General features: G+C 38.3%; 1 pseudogene; it reads right to left on the bottom strand.

The window, feature by feature from the left end:
• Positions 1 to 18,840: 18,840 nt before the first annotated feature.
• Positions 18,841 to 22,141, bottom strand: part of LOC114044369 — a 32,841-nt pseudogene continuing 29,540 nt past the window's right edge.

Genomic DNA, 22,141 nt, shown 5'->3' with positions numbered 1-22,141 from the left:
CTATCTTCCTGAAGAAAAACACTTTGTAACCCTTAAAGCACTATGTAAATGCTACTATTATTTTTAATATTAATTAGAATACATAAAGTACTTTGTAAACTATGTTCAATTAAATTCAATAAGCATTTATTAAGCATTTCATATTCAAAGACCACAAGGGTTATTGTACTATTGCTGGTTATACAAACCCTGAAACAAAGTAGTCTTTGTCTTCAAAGATCTTCCATTTTTGTGAGGGCACCATAAATTTCATTTGTTTTATTTCCTTATATTAACAAGTTAAGAAATTCAAGAATAGATTTGAACTAGAGAACACTACTGGATATGAATTTTTAAAAATCACGCAGAGTGGAATATAATAAAAGCAATCATTATAACAACTGTCCATTGAAGTCCTATTTGCATGCTACCTCTTGAAGTCAGTTGGAAGTATCAGGTCAATGGGGCCCTCAAAGATGGAGGCACAACACATGGTTCAAACTTGGCCATTTACTGTGTATAATGATACACTCTCCATCTCCCAGGATTTATTTATTTATTTTTTCAAAGGGATAAAATCAATACAAAGTTGAGTCATGTTTTTTGTTTGTTTGTTTGTTTTTGTTTTGTTTTGCTTTGCTTTTGGGAACATGAGGCACCTTGGTTTCTCAGAAAAGATGCTGATAGAGCAGAAAATCCAGTAGGTCCTGACAAAACTGGCCAAATTCCAAGTTAATTTCCAGCAGTGGCATATAGGTATATGTCTGTCAACTGAAGACCAGCCTACTTCCATTTGGCAAGGATCATCTTAAGTAGATCACAAGATGACGGATTTTTTGATGGGGGTCTATCCACAGCAACTTTTGAAACTGACTCTTGAGGTGTAGATACTTAATAAATGCTTATTGACTGTCACCAAAGATGATGTCTGACAAACTAGATAGCATCTAGTGAACATGTAGGGAACCATTGTTGAGAACACACTTCCTGGCACATTCTAGGTGCTCAGTAAAGACTTATTGATCGCTGAAGAGAAAACATTTAGACTACTTAGGCTGTCTTCCACATCTGTGTACTGATTTTTAATTAGAATTTGCCAAAATAAAATAAATAATTTAAGTCAATTTTTACTTTATGTTGTAACAGAGAGTAATAAAAGAAGAAATGTTGATTACCTGTAAAACATATATAAACAATATGAAGAGTTATATCTGGATTTTAATTGTCATGATTAATAATCAGCATGATATTGTGAAAAGAGCTTAGAATTTGAATCTGAAGAACTGTGCGTAAGTTCTCTCACCACAGATCATGAATGAATGTCAATCATTGAGTCAATTAAAAGGTGTTATATATATCTATATCTATCTATCTATCTATCTATCTATCTATATATATATTTTGGGGGGGGTTAGGCAGTGTGGTTAAGTGACTTGCCCAGGGTCACACAGCTAGTAAGTGTTACGTGTCTGAGGCCGGATTTGAACTTAGGACCTCCAGAATCCAGGGCTGGTGCTCTATCCACTGCACCACCTAGCTGCCCCAGAAGGTAATTTTTGAATCCCTCATAAGAGCAAGGCCCTCTTATAGGGTACACAAACAGAAACAAAATAACCCTTGCCCTTAGGAGCTAATATTCTATTTAGGGAAACAACATGTAGACATAGAAGCAAATGCAAAATATGTGTCAAGTAAACAGAAAGTTGTTTGACAGGGGAGGCACTAACAGCTGGGGGAATAGGATGTAATGGGGAATGGAGATAGTCCTTGTACTATCTAGCTCTAAGACTCGTTAGGATGACCATGCTTATTAAATCATGAAATGCTTATAAAACTGGTTATTCATTATTATTTTGACATAATTACTAGAAGGTATTTACAAATAATGCATCTCTTTAAGTTCTTAAAATAAATATATTTCAATATTTTCATGAGTCTGTGATTTTAATGGTGAGCATTGTTGCGCTTTATCCTTTGTTTTTGAAGAAGACCAATGACATCCATGTCTTGACTTGTACACTAATTGGATTTAAGTGAGGCAGATTTGCACAAAGTTGTCAGCTTCACTCTTTCTTCCAGAGTCATTGAAATCCAATGGCAAAATACAAGTCAGGACAACTGGAATGCAGTGGATGACCTTAGTGTCTTTGATATCTGACCAAGCTCTAAGCACTCCACAGCACCTGCTTCAGCCCTCTTCATGGCTGTTGGAACAAATGGTTGTCACCCACCCATTTTGCTGGGGGAAGTCTTCATTTGCAGACACCCTTTTAACTCACTGACAGGTTTGAGGCTTATTGGTTACCCTCACCCTGGTTTAACCCATCTGCTAAGACAGTTTACTAGGGTGTGGCTTGTGCGTGCTACAGCTTCTTGCAGCCACAGGTGAGAGATGAATGCCAGATGGACACCAAAGATGGATGAGCACTCCTGAAACGGGCTTGGCAAGCTCTCACACCTGATGTGTTAGTCCTCCCTGAACATTCCACATGACCCAATAGTATGCATACTCATTCCAATAAGAGAAAATTTTCCTAGTTATATCTACCTAGCTTGGGGAACTCTCATCTATATCCTCCAGTTAATCCATCCTAGGGAATCTGCCCAGGGCTGTAGGGATCCACTTGCTCTCTTGATGTGGCAAATATATAAATAGAGCATATGGGCAATCCAAGAATGACATCTCACTCTCTCACTACAAGAACACTAGCAAAATATGCTTTATGCACGGGGGAATAGAATAATTTCCTTCAACATCAACATTTATACAACTTTTTAAGCCTTCTTTGAAATAAAGATTCATCTGAAACTCAAAGTAATAGTGAACCAGTTTACTAATATTATCTCCCTTAATCTCATTCATGACACTTTATGGATTTTAATAATAGATGAGGCAGTTCCTATTTTAATACAGTTGAAATTTGAGGCTCACTAAATATTTCCAAGTAAGGAAATCTAAGATTTACTGGAGTTCTCAGATAAGTAGTAGAGAATTAGAAAGGACTAAAATAAATCATTAATATTCATTTGGTGCTAGGTTGCTCATGAAAGAGCCAGATCAGCTACAAAACAAAGATTATAGCTTCAGAAAAGTCTAACAAGCAAATAGGCCCAGATCTTCATCAACAGAACCAAGCCTTGCATATTTTATTGCAGAATGTGTTATCTATGATTTAAAACCTTTCATTCTACATTCATAACAAGTTACCTGGATTCTAAGAGGTTATAAGCTATGATTTTTTGATAAATAGTTCAATCAGCATTATTTACTATATACAGCATGACTTTGAGGATGTGTAAATTGAACTATATCTCTAGGAGCACAATGGAATAAGCTACCCTATACAAAGCAAAATAATAATAATAATAATAATCTAACAACTTTTATTTGGTAGTCTATTTTTTTCTAATGATAAGTCCCTGGTTCATGTTTTCCTGTGCACAATCTTGAATCAGGCAATCTCCTCATTGCACAATCAGGTTAAATATGAAATTTCAACAAATACGGAACGGGATAGAGTTGTCTAAATCACATTCCAATCATGCTATTCATCAGGTTGGGAGCCTTTGTCTCAACATCCCATGTTTTTGGATCCCAGCAGATCTTGGAAATCGACGTTTGTGATCCTGGAGATAGCAGCAGATAGGCATCTAAAATTTGCTAGGTATATCACTCTGAGCTCAAAATCTCCTAAAATTGTAAGGGATTCACCAAATTAAGGTTAATACTTAAAATATATCCATATATTTTGGTGGTGTTGTTGGTAAGTTTTTTGCTCATATGCTACTCTTTGTGACCCCATTTGAGGTTTTCTTGGCAAAGACATTGGAGTTGTTTGTCACTTCTTTCTCTAGCTTATTTTACAGATGAAGAGTTGAGGCAAATGGGTGATTTGCCCAGGATCACACAGGGTCACAAAGTGACTGAGGTTGAATTTGAACTCAGATCTCCTGACTCCAAGCATCGAACTCTAACCACTGCACCGCCTACTTGCCCATAAATGTGTGCTCTTTGACAAAATGCAATGCTCTGCAGATATGTGAAATGTGACATATTTAGCATCAAGTAGGTAGGGGTGTCTTTCCCCCTAAAACATATGAGAATAGCTCAGTTACATAAAATATGAATGTAATTATTGGCTCCTTGTCAAGAAAATAAAGATGGATCCTTACATATCCTGGGACTGGGACCTTAATTGATTTTATTAGTGATCCCAGGACACTTGGTTGATTGGTACTTAGAATTACAAACTCTTGTTGGAGAAGCTGCCCCTGTGTGACATCTTATGAAAGAAAATGACATTCTACCCTTAGCCTTTTGCTCCCATTTTCCCTATTCAAAGGACAAACCAGACAAACCAGAACTTGAGTGTAAAACCATGGTGGGTGGGGAAGTTATACCTCTGTAGATACAGTGTCCCCTTCCCCCAGAAATGGCTGCTTTAGACAAAAAGGGAAAAAAAAAGAAATGAGTTCTGCATTCACTCATAGGTGATTTTCAATGTAGCTGAGAGGATAGCTTCTTTAACAAGAATTCCTCCACCCTTCTCATGAGGCCAAGCTAACTAACCATCTTAGAGGCAGCACCAGTCATGAGGAACCAATCAGGATTTGTCTTTTACCTTTTAATGACATGCCAACAGATGCTCCAATAATCTATAAGGCAAGAGGAATGCTTGGGCCAGAAAGAGCTCTGCTGATCATCTCCCTTACCTTAGTTTGTAATTGAAGACATTCACAAAACTTGTGATACACACTTGTGAACTAATTGACATGATGATCAACATGAGAATGATTAAGATGATGATAAATTATATAGTGTCTTAAAATTTGACCTTATATACATTATCTCATTTGAGTTTCATAACAACCTGTACTTGTATCTAATTGCACAAACACACCAATTGAGACGGAGACACAGAGAGAGAGACAGATATAGAGATAGCCGTTTGGCTTAATGGATTATTGACTAGATAGAGTCTGAAAAACTACAAAAATCTGTGGCTCAGTAATTAAGGTAGAATAGGTTTCAGCTTTGGCATTTATAGAAGTTTACTTATTCACTTAAAGGAAACAACATACCTAAATGACTAGAGAGGATCCACTTTGGAACCCAGAAAGACCTGAGTTCAATTTGCGTCTCTGCATTTTTCTTTGAGGCTTTGCTGGTAGATGTTTTTGAGTTCTCTTCTTCTGGGTTTTTGTCTTCAGCTCTTGTTGGTGGAGTTCTTTTGTTTGCTTATTCTTCCAGCCTTCTTCTTGTTATTCTTGGGCTCCGTGCATTCCAGGGAGGTTGTTGTTCGTCCTTCCTTCTCAAATGAACCAATGACTTCATGAGCCTGATGTCTTGACTTGCATATGAGTTGGATTTGAGCGAGACAGAGCTGTGCAGAGTCACCAGCCTTGTTCTCTCCTCCGTGGTCATCAGGATCCAGTGGCAAGACAAAAGGTCAAGACGACTGGTGATGGCCCAGGATACAGTGGGTGATCTTGACATTTTTATATTAAGGTCTTTCTCAGATCTCAGTTTGTCTGAGGCCATATCCATTCAATGACTAAGGGCTAGGTAAGAATTGAGACACTTCAGGGAGGAACATTTGATCTAAGCTTTTCTTTTCTTCTTTTTTTTTTCATGACTTAGCCTGGGAGAGGCCTGCAAGCTTTCAGTACTCCCAAAGTAATGTGATCAGGGCAAAATATGTTTGCTCCTCTCTTGGAATAATGAGTTCTACATGTTCCTGACACAGGTTTGAGTCTTTCATCCTGTCCCTGATTAGGAATTTCAAGAGTGCTTTGAGACTCAGCTATTATAACCTTGCCAGGAGGCTCTAGAATCAGAGTGGCTGAACTTCAGGCTCCCCTTTGATCTGGAACTCTTGCCCTGGTTATTCCACTGTGGGAATCCACCCGGGGCTGGAGGCTAGAACCAAATCCCTACTCTGCTTCTGGGAACAGAGCCACACAACTACTGTTGGCTTTCAAATTTGTTACTCACTCAGTACTCAGTTAGAGCCCATTAGCAATTTCTCCTCTCTACCACCCCCTCTTTTGTGATTCTTCCCCATCCCAGTTCTACCAGGAATTCAATGGTGGGAGAGCTAGCTGCTAAGTGGCAACTATTCCTGCACCCTGTGTTAGTTCAGGGATCCCTTCCCGCCCAGCTGCTTCCTGGATTGGTACCCAGCCTCTGTTCCCTTTCAATTGCAGGGAACAGGTACTCCTGGTCAGGTTCCATTCCTAGTGTAAATAGCAACCTCTATGTTTTTCTCTCTAAAGGCTGTTGGGATGGAAGAAAAATGATTCACTTTTCTAAGTTTTTGCAAGAAGAATTCAACCTAGTACATTTTTTAGATCTTTGTGGAAGAGCTTTGGTGAAGAGCTAGGCTAGACTTTTTCCTCTTAACTCCTCCATTTTGACTGTATCATGAGTTTCCTAGACTAATAGAATCAGAGGCCTTTTCCCATCCCCAATCCTATTCCCAATTTAATGCTTAATAGTAAACTTATGAATATAAGATTATATTCAGAATTTCCACAACAATTCTTTAGTATATAATCAAAAATAATAAGAAGAAGAATAAACACTACCAAACCAACTCTTATATAAGAAAAACACTTTGTTTTCACTTTTCTGTGTGAAAAAAACTTTTTTTTTAAAAAAGACTCAAAAATTTCCTGTATTATTTCTTTTTAACTACTCTTTTTATATCTACCTTTCTCTAGTCTGTTGTTATGGAAATGACTAAAATGTCAAAACATTGTACTCTATGATCCCACAGGGAAAGGTGAATATTACTGGGAAAGCTCTGCAAAAGGAAAGCTGAAAACAAATTTGGACTTGGCACTCAAAACAAAACACATTGTCTTCTGCTTTTCACACCCCTCCTTCTTCTGTGTGATGGCCTAGTTCTACTGCTGGTGAACAGGATAGGAAGGCTAGGTCTTGTGAACCTAGGTAAATAAATCTCTGATGCTGTGAACACAAATACACTGGTTCACCAATTTGGATTGAATTGCTCAGCCCAGCCATTGACACAGCCAAATAGACTACTGGTGTTCAGTGATAAAAATAGTCACCTCAGCCAATGAGGATGAATAGCCTTATGTACCTAGTCTAGTTTTCCCCCTTCTTTTGAAAACTCAGGTTAATTGTTTTAGAAAGATCACTTTCAGGATCAAAAAGATTGGTGAAATATTAATATATGTAATAAAACAACATGTGCAAGTTCTACCCACCATATCGAAACATGAATATTTTAGTGTAAACAATAACAAAAACATGAATATTTTAATATAAGCACTATACATAATTAAAAGAACTTTTTAACTTTATTTTTAAAGGGGTTAAGATTTACCATTCTGTTTATACTTTTTTTTTAATCTATTGCTCCAATGTCCTTCAAGTCACATGTCCTTTCGCCAGTTTACTAGAAATAGCACCTAACTATGAGAATCATAGGATTTTATTTTGGGGAAATGAAAGAAAGAACAGTAGCATAGTTTTGAGGAATTATCACAGCAAACTGGGGTATAGAGGAGAATAGTATGGAATCAATTCAATTAAGTTCAAAATTTAGGAAGTAGCTATTATTTGTAAGGCACTGTAAACTTAGGTACCTTCCTTTGGGATGTCAGCCAGTTCTACTGTATGCTTTCCAGTTGTGCCTTCTTATGAATCTATAAACCTCTTAAATTGGAACTCTTCCATCTTAGCACAACTATCGGGGGCCATATTGTTTATACTGAAAATAATCCAAGTTGATGTCTTTACTTTTGTCCATTTCCCTTTTGGGGCCTAAATAAATTGTCTTAACATATTGGGTTGAAGATACTACAATTACATGCTAACTTTTCTCAACTTTATCCTTTTTTTTTTCTAATTTGCTATTGATTTTTTGTCTGCTTTTGTCAACTGAGGATCTTACTGAATATAAATGATTAATTCAGAAATGACCAAAATGACTCCCACTGAGATGAAGTCATTTTACTCTCCTGTTTCAATGCGTTATAATAATATTGTTTAGTTCCCACATGTTTCAGTGCTTCCCAAGGCCTTTCTTAAAGAAAATATTCTTTATTTTCCAATCCAAATGCATTTATCGAAGACCTACAATGTACCAAGCTTTACGTTAGTCACTAGGAATATTGACACAGCAATGAAATAGAGTCCCTGAATTCAAGTAATTGTCCATCAGGGGAGGTAACGTAAATATATACATATGTGTGTGTATGTATGTATGTATGTATGTATGTATGTGTATGTGTATATATGGGAGATTAGCAGTTCAACTTTTGAAGAAATTTGGTCATATCCATGTAGACATTCTCATTATAAATACATTATTAATTAAAAAAAAAGATTGCAGCAATATGAACAGGCACCTTGGGAATGATGATACAGGCAGCTAGATGATACAATGGATAGAACACTGGGCTTGGAAGCAGGAAATTTTATCTTCATGATCCAGCCTCAGACACTTACTAGCTGTGTGATCCTGGGCAAGTCCCTTAACTCAGTTTGCCTCGGTTTCTTCATCTGTAAAATGACCTGGAGAAGGAGATGGCAAACCACTCCACTATATTTGCCAAGAAAACCCCAAATGGGGTCCCAAAGAATTGTACATGACTGAACAACATTCATGATGTAGGGGGCGGGAGACTTCTAAGCAATCCATGAGGCTTTGGTTTACTTCATTTCTTGATCCTCAAATATATTTTCCAATGTTTTGCTTTCCTCCTCTGGGCCCATCATCATATTGAAACCATTGTGAATTAAAGCACATGTTGAATTAGTTTGTCATGCCTTGTCAAGTTCTTCATGGGATTTCTTTGCTTCAACCTCTGAAACAGATGTTGTCCCAGAAGCTGCAATTATCTTCATCACAGTTTGTTTGCTTACTCTTGTGAGCACTCTAAGAAAAGCTAACCCACACAATCATGCTTTGTTGTTGCTAGTGGTGGTGGTTTGGCAATATGGCCAAATCAATTTCTACATGTACTTATTTGCTGGGAAGAGTCATTCCCAAGGTGCCTGTTCATATTGCTGCAATCTTTTTTTTTTAAATTAATAATGTATTTATAATGAGAATGTCTACATAGATATGACCAAATTTCTTCAAAAGTTGAACTGCTAATCTCCCATATATACACATACACATACATACATACATACATACATACATACATACATACATACATACACACACATATGTATATATTTACGTTACCTCCCCTGATGGACAATTACTTGAATTCAGGGACTCTATTTCATTGCTGTGTCAATATTCCTAGTGACTAACGTAAAGCTTGGTACATTGTAGGTCTTCGATAAATGCATTTGGATTGTGTGATTGACCAAGATCATTCATTAAGAACACACACAGTTTAGTTGTGCTTGTTATCAAGACTCTGACTACCTTTCTGCTTTCCCTGTGCCATCACAAGGAAATCAGAAGGGGTGGGGCAAACATTTTCAGACTGCTTTGTTTTCTCTGTAACAATTCAGCAAACAAAACAATTCATCACTTTGTGGCAAAACTTTTGGCCAGGGGCTTTTCTATATTTAGCTTTCTTTGTGTCTTGATGGCAGACACAGTGTGTCCCTTGACCTGTCTTAAAAATCTCTCTAGTTTGGTAGAACCTACAAGAGTTCATACTTCACCAGCAAATATATCTGCTGAGAAACAAGGGTGACCTTATACCATAATAAACCAGGAGAATCGGTCTTTCTTGGAGGACTGTTTTCAACATAGAACATAAATAATTTATTGTTGCTAAAAAACAGTGACTAATTTTATGTTTTTCTGTGCAATTAATTCCTGTCTTGGTGATACTATAGGAGTCTGCATTGCTTTTTTTTAAATTGCTCCAAGCAAACACAAAAGGGGGTTATTATGGGGAATGGTAAGATTGCCAAAATAAGAAAGCAACAGAACTCCTTTCAGATGGTGAAACAAAGGTTTTTTGAAATAAATTACATTTATTTAGAGCAACTATTTTATACATAATATTACCTGTGGGAAAACATTTAAATGGCATTTACTTTTTTGCAAGGAGACTGGTTTATACCATGCTTATCTAAGAATGACTTTAAAAGTAGAGTAATGGATAGAGTTTGGAGTTTAACCCCTAGAGCACTCATGTTCAAATTCTGTGTCTCACACATACTCCCTGTGCGATCATTGGAAAATCACTTAACATCTCAGTGCTCTAGGCAGCACCCTATGTCTTAAGTCAAAGGCAAACTGCCTAACTACACCGAGAGCTGTTCTCTATATTGTTGACATTCACAAGTTGACTTCCATGAATCACATCTTCTAGAAATCCTTCTTTTGTCTCTTAGGAACCTCACCTATCTCTTGAAGCTTGCATGATCAGAAGACGCATGAAAGCCTGCTTTTCAACATAATCGAACTCGTACCTGGTAGTACTAAGAGAGCTAAATCTTCCTTGTTCATGCTGTCAAACCATTTGCAGTTTTCTGTTTCTGATAGAAACAAGTCGAATATACTTATGCTCAATTTCCTATGTGGTGATTCCTGATTTAAGAAATAAATTTACAATCTGCAGGATTCGATTTGTGATGTACTAGTTTTAAGCAAATTTCAGTTTGAACCAAAGGAGCAATGTGACAATTCTATTGCTGCAGGAATTACAAAATCTGTAAAGTGAAATATAATTGAATATAGTGGGAGAGGATGGGTTTATCACGGGTGATACTGTGCTACGAGGAGGAGAGGGAATTCATAGCTCTTTGCATTTGCCATCACTGTGACATCATTATTTCCTATGAGCTTATTGCTTGTTTGTTAATCATTTATCAGCATTTGTTAATCATTGCACTTGGTGGTGACAGTGAATTTACGATATATGGGTTGTATACTGTAGCCACCAGGTTAAAAAAAAATACCTGTTAAAAATGTCTATAAAATAGACCATTAGGTCAGGTAAATACTAGTGCCCCACAGATGGGTCTTTTCACATGTAGACAACAGTTTGTTGACAATCATCCTTATCAAAGGGAAACAGTACTTTACTGAACCTAGGGGTCAGACTACCCAAGAGTAGTTACACATCTTTCCCTGGGTTATAACCTTCATGTATATATTTTGTCAAGAAACTCCAGTTAAAATGTATCATTAAAGTCCTTATGTCCTACACCTTTTTCAGTCCTTCTTAGGGGATTTTGGCCAACTCTGCCACACAAATTCATTCAGCTGACAGGATCAAAGATTTGAGCTGGAAGGAATCTTAGAAGTCACTTAGTCTAAACCCCTCATTTTTTGGATGAGGCGTGTAGAGTTGAAGTGACTTGTCTATGGTCACACAGGAAGCAATTTGCAGCGCTAGGAAATAATCATAGGTCCTCTGACTTAAAATTCAGGACTCTTTCCACTGTACCTCCCAGAGAAGGAGCTTGAAGATAGGTAAAGAGAGATTGGAACTATCCTCAAACAAAAAATAATTAGCTTACATTTTGGTTACCCTTTTAGGTTTGCAAACCTGAAGTGTAGCAAAGCCTGGACAAAGGAGAATTGTATTCTCTACCTAACTAGAAGTCATTTTAAAACACAAGGGTATTGAAGCAATCTGGCTTGATGCCTGCATATCTCTATTACCTAGCGCTCAGGGGGATATTTCATTTGTCTGTAATTTGATTGCATCTCCTTTTCATCTTTAGTGGGTGCCAGAAGTTTGAGAAGGGGTAAGGGACACAAATCAACCTCATCCTTTCACATTCTGAATGATTCTACATCTGGGCCATGAAGCCAGCTGCTCCTGGAGGGATAAAAGTCTGTCAACTGATCTTTCTTGGGAATAACCTGCCTTTCAAAGCTGAGAGAGACCAAGAGGCTCTAGACACTTTTACTGGCCTCAGTTCAATAGTAAGCTATTGTGCTTCAAAGAAGGCCTTAACCACTACTCGTCACCACATACCTGTACAAAAATGTATCAATTTAGCCTTGGAAAGAAATGAAAACAGGACGCTCATTGGAAACCCAGACAAGACTGTTAATACAACCTGCTTGAATCCCCATTTCTTTTGAGCAATGATTAAAAAAAAATGCCACCGAAAGGGTTCAAATATCCTACAGTGAAATCCAGTTCAGACAGTCCTCTGACTTTAGTCAAAGCCTGAGACACCCTTTAAAAGCTTGGAAGGTATTCTATCTTATCCATCCTCCATTCAGTAAGCTAATTGCTAACCTTTATATTTGGGGACCTGTGTGGGAAATACAAATGAACCAATTCAATTTGTAATCTGAGAATAAAATGGTCACAGTCATATAAGAGCAAAGAACAGTCGATTGCTCATATGAAAAGCTTTCTAAAAGGACCCAACTCCCAGCTCCTATGGAGTGACCCATTTTTATTACAGAATATAAGCAGACAGAACAATTCTCTTATGAACCACCTGAGTGAATTGCTGAACTCAGAACTGTTGCTGGACTGGGGAGGGAAAAGTCAACAACCTAAATAATATATTAATTGAGGTGTCCTAGCATAGAACATATAGCTGAACTTTTCCAAGGAATTTATTCAAAAAGGAGGACTTAAATGAAATTTATTTACATGCAGGCTAAAAAAATACAGTTAAAAAATTACTTTTCAGTTTGGCCAGGTATATGTGAGGTAAGTGTGACTAAGCATATTGAACATATTTTGTTTTCCCCTCTGATTTTTTTCCATCTGCTCTTGACTGATTTTATTACATCCCATTCCATCTCATCCCATTCTATAAGTTTTAACTAAGTTTTTCTAAATGTAAGAAATCATTCTAGGGAATGAAGATATAAAGAAAAACAAACTTGTCTTCGGGTAACTTACGTTCTACAAGAAGCTCAATTATTTGATTAGTTCAATTATTGAGGGTCTGATGCTCATGGGAGTTAAGGATGTGAACCAGTTAGTTCGACATAGAGTAATATCTTGCAACTATGTGTGTGGTTGAGAGACTGACTTTGTAGATGAAGGGCAGGCAGCGAAACTTGTAGATAAGACAAATGGTCAGCCTATCATAGAGGGCATGGTATCACCAAATCTCCACCCAGATATGTGGCAGGAGTCACTTCTCCTCTTCATGAATACTTATTGAATGACTACTGCTGGCATTTTACTTCCTATTGTAGGAAGTCTTTTATCTCAAGGGACCTACTTCAGTGCTTTTGTTAGTCACTCTTGTTTATAATAGGGGCAGCTAGGTGGTAAAGTGGATAGAGCCAGTACTGAGTCTGGAGTCAGGAAGACCTGAGTTCAAATCCTGCCTCAGATACTTATTGGCTGTGACCTTGAGCAAATCACTTAACCCTGTTTGCCTCAGTTTCCTGATCCATAAACTGAGCCGGAGAAGGCAATGACAAACCAATCCAGTATCTTTGCCAAGAAAACCCTAAACTGAGTTATGGAGAGTTGAATATGACTGAAACGACTGAACAACAACAGCAACAGCTTGTTTATCATAGCAAATACTAGTCAAACACAAGAAAAATAGGTATGAATAGTTTGCTTCATTCTGGCAAAACAGACCATCTGAAACAACCTTTTGATGAAATACTAATTCATCAATCTGTTCCAAAATCAGATTGAGATGCAAAACAATGCATTAATCATAAGCAAAATTCAGTGCTAGGCTTTATGGGAGGCATGGGAAGATGAACTGGAACTTTTAAAAAATCATAGGATTACAGAACTGGTAGGGATTTGAGAGGTTTTCTAACACAACCCCTTTATTTAGACATGGTCCTGCCCTTAAGGGTTCCTTACAGATCCTTTTCATACATGGATTAATCTCTATTAACATATTCCATTTGAGGAGTTGATGACAGCAAAAATAATGATAACTAACATTTGTATAAAGATTGCTCTGTGCATGGCACTGGGCTAAGTGCTTTAAAACGATTATAGCATTTGATCCCTCTCAACCCTGGGAAGTAGGTACTATTCTTATACCCATTTTACAGATTAGGAAACTGAGAAAAACAGAGGTTAAGTGACTTGCCCAGGATAACCCAAGTAGTAAATGTCTGAGCTCAGGTCTTCCCGGATATAAACCCAGTACTCTATCTACTGAACAACCTAACTGTTCCATTTGCCACAGCGAAGGGAGCAAAGGATAACAGGCACACTGCATAATGGTGGAGGCCAGCAGAGCACAACAAAATGAAGTGTGAAGACAGTAGGGGAAGTATATCAGTTCTCTGGGACAGATGCCCATTTGTCTCATACTAGTTACAGCTCTGCCCTCTCATCTTCGTAACTCCCTTGTTTAAATACAGTGACCCCTATAATCTTCACAGAATCACCATTTGTTTACATTGCTCACCTAAATACAGGTATATAATGAGGCAAAAATTTCTGCCCTTGTATCACAAACATATTATTGTCACAGCTTCTAGAACCCAGACCTATAATTGTTGTTATTAACCCATTGTGCCTCAACCTTTCCTTGGAATTCTGAAGGACAATGGACTTTGTGTATCAAAAAAGTCTCAATTCTAGAGCAATTCAGTTTGACCCCTTTGGATGTGTTTTCTCTATTATGTTTTTTTCCCCAAACATTGGCTTTTATATCAAAGATCATAAAAAGAACTTATTCACTTGAAATGAACAGTGATTACTCAAACTGGTCAATAAACATCCCTGAGCCATCCCTAGGTAAGAAACTTGGTGAGTCCCCTTTCCCTTCATTTCCCTCATTTGGAGAGATTGACATATTGTGAAAGTCTAGTCAATAGCTGTTAGCATTTCTGAAAGCCAACCAAGTGAATTAGAGATATGGAGAATACTTTGGCAGAATTTCAACATCTCCCCCTACCTTGATCCACTGAATAACAAGAAGGTTACTGTACCAAGACCTTGTTTAAAAATCATGTCATTTTTCTCCCTAGAAGACATTCTTTCTTTAGTCTTACTTTGTTAGAATGTAAGACCTTATTAAAGCTCAGGCAGCTGATGTCACACATGTGGGATTAGTCACGCCAGGTTGCGTAAAACTATATGGTAGGATATGCTGACTCTTAAAAACTTGACATGAAAATAAAAAATGAAAGTTTCTTTTGAATATTAAAAAAATAAATTGGGCAGGATTTTTTTAACCAATGATACATTGTTTAATGTATTAATTTTATCAATCCTTCTGAAACTGTCAGTAGTTGTAGATTTTAAATCGTAAGGTATGAGGGCCCTGACCACTGAGGAGGTGGGTACTCTTCATACTCCTCTAAACTCCTCTGGATTTCATCATGCACTCTGCAGTCTCATCACTCTGCAAGCTCACAGTAACCCCAAAACTTATACCTCTTCAATACAACCTTCCCCTTGAGACCCCTCTATCCCTCTGATTGGAGAGTGGCAGTAGCATTCTGCCCATCTCCTCCATTTAAGAAGAGAACCCAGGGAATCCATCTCTATTTCCCACACAGTTGCACTCCCTCTGGTGTTACCACACCTCACCGACTTTCAGCTTCTGTCTTTTGCTGTCTTGCTTTTATTAGATTCTTAGCTCCTTGAAGGGCAAAGATTGTCTTTCACCTTTCTTTGTATCCCCGACACTTTCCCACAGTTCCTAGAACATAGTAGACACATAATATTTTTTTATTGACTAGATAGATTTCTGCCCCTCCCCAACCCCCAGTTCTTTAATGTGTTATTGCTTGCTATTAAGCATTCACAGTTTGTACTGTATGAGACAATGATAAGAGATGGCAAAAATTCAGTATTGGGTTATAATATTCCCCTCTAAAGCTTTACAGCCTAGAATTTAGAGGCATATTGAGGCTTCAGTTCAAGGAAAAAAAAAACTTTCTTAAAAATTAGGCCTCTCTGTAAGTGAAATGGGCTCTCTCTCAAGGAACTGGTTGATGAGAGCCCGAATAAGATTTTCTGGATATGATGCACTAGAACCCTTTGAGGCGTTCAGATTGACTATGAAAGACCTTTTCAACTTTGAAATTCTGTGATTCCATGAGCACGTTTGAGAAAAAGTTCATAGATGTAGGGTTTTTAAAAAAAAAATTTTTTTAGGAGATCATATCCCACAGCTTCCTTTGATAATCATGTCTGGAACTCTTATAGAAAGTTATTTCTAATATCTAACTTACACTAGTACAGTCACAGTTTAAAAACAGAATGTGTTCTTTTTATTCAAGGGTTTGAGGATTTGTTCATTGGATAATGGGTTTAACTTCTTTCATAACTGTCTTAAAAGGTATGACAGGAAAATACTGAGTAGGACTATGGGAAAATCCATTCTAGATGCTATATTCTTAGGGAGGCCATTCATTTGCCCTGCTAAGTAATCTCTTCTCCTATGTCTTTTTTTTTCCTACTCACAGAGGTTGATTAGTCAATAAATATATATAAAATACCCATTTTGTACCAGAAACTGAGCTAAGTGCTGAGGATACAAAGAGAGTCTAAAGGTAGTTCCTAACTGCAAGGAACTCACTATGTTGTTGTTTGTTTGTTATTTGCGCCTTGTTCTTGACATCAGGAAGGAGATGGATTTCAGTGAGGGAGGGCTGTGCAAAGTCATCAGCCTCACTTTCTTCTCTGGAGCCATCTGGGTCCAGTGGCAAGATATATATTAGGACAACTAGAGATGGCCCTGGATACAGTGGAGGATCTTGGCCTTTATAAACTAAAGACTTTCACAGGTCTCAGTCTGACAGAGGCAATGTCCATTTAGTTATTAAGGCTAGGTAAGAAATGAGGCAAAGAATGGCCTCTTTACCTAGTTTAAAAAAAAAAAAACAACAACAACAACAATCTGGGACGGGAAGACCCTTAAGGTTTCTGGCCAATACAGAAACAATTGCTATTTACATTCACCTGAGCAAATCAAGGCCCAAACAGTGACTAAGTGAGGCTTGGCCTGGGTTGTTGGCCAATCAATGAGAGCCAAGTGATTTTGGTTTAGGAAGTGGTCCTTAAGGAAAAAAAAAATCCCTTTCAGAGATCAAAATTTACATTCATGTGGGCAGAGCCCTGGTGTCAGATAAGTCCACCCTATGTGGACAAAACAGAAAAGAAAGTTCACTATTTTATAAGATACACAGCAAGAAAACAAGTGTGTACAGACAAGCTATATACATGATAAATAGTACATAATTGAAGAGAGAAGGCATTGAAAAGAAGAAGGAAGGAATTGAAAGGGACTGGGAAATACTACTTGTGGAAGGTAGGATTTTGGTTGGTAACCGATAGGTGGAGATGAGAAATAAGAGAATTGCAGCAATATGGAAAAGCCAGAGAAAATACCTATTAAGAAATGCCTGTCTTATTTATGGAACTGCAAGAAGGTCAGTGTCTCTTTCAACTACGCTGCAAGGAATAAGGTTTAAGAAGACTAGAAAAATAGGACAGGGCTAGGTTATGAAAGGTTTTGAATGCTAAATAGAGGATTTCATATTTGATCTGGAGGTGATAAGAAGTGAGTTGAGGAGCGTTAATTGGTTAATGCTATGCCTCTCTAAAGGCAGCCTAAGATGCTATTAGCTTCTGTGACTGCCATATTGTACTGCTGGCTTATTTTGGGTTTTCAGTCTCTTAAAATGGCCTTTTTTATTTGAACAGTTTTCTATACCCTTCTTCCTAAGAAAATTGGGATTTTTTTTCTTAAACTCCAGTCTTAAATTTATCTTAAGTTTTGCCCATTCTATATTGTGGAGCTCTTTTTGGATCCCAATTTTGTGATCTAATATGCAAAACAGACTGGTTTTCCATGACATTATCGAAGTCATTTATGAAAATGAGTATAAGAAAGCCAGGGAAAGAATCCCACTGGAGATCTCCTTCCTTCAAACCCATATGCTTTTGAACAAAGCTGCAGAAAATCATAAAATCATGCTGAGTCCACTATAAATTTGTTATTTAACCTCAAGGACACTCTCATTGCTATAAGGCAACCCTTTTACACCTCCTTAATTAACTTCTTTTGTTCCCCTCACTTTTAACAATCTTTAATTTGGAAGAGAAGTCAAGATAAGCTGTTCTTTAGGGTTTGGTATTAGGGTAAAAGGAGGGGTGAAATGACCTATTTTTTCCAATGTTAAAAACTATTGAACACAGGGTAAAAGTCACAAATAGGACTACTAATAAAAACAACCAACCCCCCTCCAAAAAAAAAAACAACTCAGCTAGCCCACCACCTTTCCTCGCCAACAGTTCTAAAATCCATTCCATAATCTTGATACATATTTACATATTCCTGCAGTTTCACAATTCTGCTTTAACTTACATCACCATCTCCAAAGACTCAAGGTAGCTTATCCTCATTGCTGTGTAGCAAGGCAATAGTTACTGTTATTTTAGTAGCCATCACTTCTTTAAAACTAAAATCACTTATGGGGGAAAAAAAAGAAAAAAACCAAACCAAAACAAACAAACAAACAAAAAACCAAAACCCTTGCCTCTAAATATATCTTCCCACAAATTAAAAGTACCCTTCAAAGGCCAAGAGTCTTAAACTTTCAAAGCATATCACCTGAACTAATATTATGGAAGCATGAATGGCAAAATTGAAGATCACATTAATAGCTATTTTTTTCTATGTATTTGAAGCACAGATTTAAAAAAAAAAGGCAAACTTTGGGAATTCAGTGACACAAGGTACACTGTCGTAACTTTAGAGAAGCTATACATCCGAGAAAACAAAGCAAACTAGTGTTTCTTTCTTTTTGAAACAGTGCATTAAATAATTTTACTCACCCGTAAAGACCATTTAAAAATATTAGGTCAATAAATTTCTAACATCCATAAAAATGTAGCTTTCTTATTAAAATGCAAGAATTTCTTTTAAAAAAAGATGTCTAAACAAGAAAAGACAAAAACCAAACTGGAATGAAAGCCTAAACAGCACATCTAAAATTGGGGATTTTTGTTTGGGCCTTCATATTCTTCTGTCCCTCTACCTACCCTGCTGTAGTTCCAAGTCCCATTTCTCCAGGGCCCTGCCTAGCCACAGGCCCAGTTCTTCCCTGCCCAAAGAGCTCAGTACACATCACTTCTCAACACTGACCACTGCTGGTAGAACTCCAGGGGCTGGCCTCATATTGTGCCTGTACCACCCACTCTTAACTTTCCATCTAGTGGATCCATGTTTAACACTTGATTTTAACTTTCTCCTCTTTGGTGTCTCATTTGCTTTTCCATTAAACATTGGTGAATCATTTCTTCTTCTCTTTTATTCTGCTCTTCCTCTTGCCTTAACTGTATTTCTTTGTGTTTTTGCATTTCTCCATTGTGAAGTTCCACCATCTGCCTCTGTTCTTCTTCACGTCTCATTAGATCCTGGTGTAAAAGATTTACCTGATGCTCATGATATGCACCCTCCATTTCACTATCCAGTTAATCTTTTGCATATTTCATGTTTTTCTCAACCTGCTTCCTTTGCTGCTTTTCATTTCAGTATAAAGACTTCATCTCTGGGAAATATTCAAACTCAGAGGTGTCATGTTGAACAAAACAGAGAGGGTTCTCTTTCTCCTTTTGATACATAGGATTCTTCTGTGCAAGTTTTTCAGGAAGACCATCTTCATTGTCTGGATGTTCAAGTGATTCCACAATAACTGGACTTAGAACTTGTGTCAACAAAAACACTCCTTCCCCAAACTGTTCAAATGTTTTTTTTTGTTTTTGTTTTTTTTGCATCTGACTTAGAAACTAATTCAAGATGCCTTTTCCTGTAGATCTTCCTCAATCATCAACAATAAAGACAGTCATTTCAATAGGTCTGAATGGGCTGAATGCTTACTCCAGTAATTCACTGGAAACATGGGGTGAAAAATTTTGTACAGGTAGGGTAGCTGCATGTACGGCAAAACGAACCTGAAATTGTCGCCCTCTCATGGGTCTATCATCAAATTCTGCTTTTGCACTTAGATTCCAGTTTGATGACTTCACTAGGTTTTCCATATTTAGCTGATAATCTTTTGAAGTCTAGTCTAAAGTATCTTCTGGCAGATTTCCCACAAGTAACCTACCTATCTGTGTGCAAGTTTCCCTCCAGGCCTCCTCAAGAGAGACAAATTTGCTTTAAAGGCCTCCGAGCCCTAGATCTCTTGGCTGAGGCCCCCGGATAGTCGGGGCGAGGGTCCCCGTTGATGGGAAGGCAGCGGGGGGGGGGGGGGGACTCTGCCCTCCTCTCAGAATTTCTCGCCACCTCTGTACTGCGGTTTCGGGTGTCCTCCAGGAGGAGGGAGGCCGGGCACGCCGGGGGCTCCGACCAGACTTAGCCTTCCGTGGGCCCCGCCTGGGGCCAGTCACTGCCAGGACCGGGTTCAGCCGCGATGCCAATAGCTGCTGCGCCCGGAGGAGTGATGGGAGGCGTGTGCCACGTCTGGAGCGAGGCCGGCCCCAGCGGCCCTGGACTCTGGCTCGGGAAGGGGTCCCGATCGGGGAGAAGGAAAGGTGGAGGAGGCTCTCTGGGAACATGGAGCCTCCTTCCTGACACTGGATGGCCCGGGACACAAGCCTCAGGTGAGCCTCGCCCACTTCAACGCAGCAGATCCTCGCAAGTTCAGACCCTTTATCGTCTCGAGTGCGGTCCTTTGAGTGAATCCAAACTTCACAGAACAAATCCCCTTAATAAAAGGCCGCACCCAAGGACCTAGAAGCGCACATGTGGCCTCGCGGCTGCAGGTTCCCCACCCCTGGAACCTTTTCATCCCCTCTTACAACTGCGTCAGCTCACCTTTCCCGGTCCTCAGCTGAGAAACGCCACCAATTTAATTGAAAAAAAGAAAAAAATGAAGCCCGACCTCTGAGAATGGCTTCTTTTCCCCTTTCTCCTCATCGCCCAGATGCAGATGCCTTCTGCTAAGGCTGCTTTCTTCATTCTTGTCTCACACGAAGATTGGGGCCTTTTCCTAACCAAGGCAAACCCTTTTACCTTCAGGTTGCTCCTATTTCATCCATCCATCTCCTGAATATTACCTCCTTTATCATTTCCTGTTCTTTCACTTTTCTTCAATCTTTTTCTGTCTACTGCTTCTGTACCCTAGCATCTTATCCTTACAAAAAAAAAAAAAAACAAACAAAAAATAAAACTAAAACAACTCCTCACCTGATCTTTGCTGTTACTTTCCTACTCTATGAACTCCAGTGGGCTCCCTATCATCTTTAGTATTAAATATAAAATCCTCTGTTTAATATTCAAAGCCCTTCATAACCTGACTCCCTATTTTTTAAATCTTCTTACACCTTACCTCCCACAATGTACTCTGTTGTACAGTGACACTGGCACCCTTGCTGTTCCTTGAACAAGACCATGAACTTCCTGACCTCCAGGCATTTTCACAGTGCTTTCTCTTCAGCTCTGCTTTCTGGTTTACCTGATCTTCTCCAAGTCCCAATTAAAAGCCCATCCTCCATAGGCAACCTGTTTTGATTCCTCTTATGTTTAGTACTTTCCCTTTCATACTTATCTTCAATTTATACTGTATATAGCTTACAGTAGAAAAACTGTGTCTCCAGTTTTGACATGTCTCCCCCATTACATTGTGAGCTTCTCAAGAGCATGGACAGTCTTTTACCTTTCTTTGCATCCCCAGGGCTTAGCTGAGTGTCTAGCATATAGTAGGTCCTGAATAAATAATTGACTGACAGTCCCTCTGGGTTCCAGGGACACTACTTTTTCCTGGTTCCCCTCCTACCTGTATGACCACTCCTCAGTGTTCTTTGATGGATCTTCATCCTGGGCATGTCCACTAAAAATGAACATCCCCAGTCCCCAAAGTCTTGGATCCTCTTCTCCCTCAATACTATTCAGCATTGATGATTTAATTATCATGGACATCAATTATTTAATCATTATCTTTTTTATTTAGAGGGTTAGTTAGTTATAGACCCACCCATTTTCTTGGGTGGATTCTATTGTCTTTCACCCTACATCTTTTCATTGTTCAAGGAATTAATGAGAAGCACAATTAAATGACTTCCCAGAATGTCTGGAAATGTCCATGATATTTGATTGATTCATCAGTCTAAAATTCCTGTGGTGGTTAAAGGTAATGAGATTAGATAAATCACTCATTAAGCATTTGTGTGCCAGACATTATGTTAAGAACAAGACATACAAATGTCGCAGAGAGGGAGAGAGAGAGGGAGAGAGAGAGAAAGAGAGAGAGAGAGAGAGAGAGAGAGAGAGAGAGAGAGAGAGAGA

The sequence above is a fragment of the Vombatus ursinus genome, unplaced genomic scaffold (genome assembly GCF_900497805.2).
Source record: "Vombatus ursinus unplaced genomic scaffold, bare-nosed wombat genome assembly UNPS02014773.1, whole genome shotgun sequence".
Classification (NCBI taxonomy): Eukaryota; Metazoa; Chordata; class Mammalia; order Diprotodontia; family Vombatidae; genus Vombatus; species Vombatus ursinus.
This window is presented reverse-complemented; position numbering and strand designations above follow the sequence as displayed.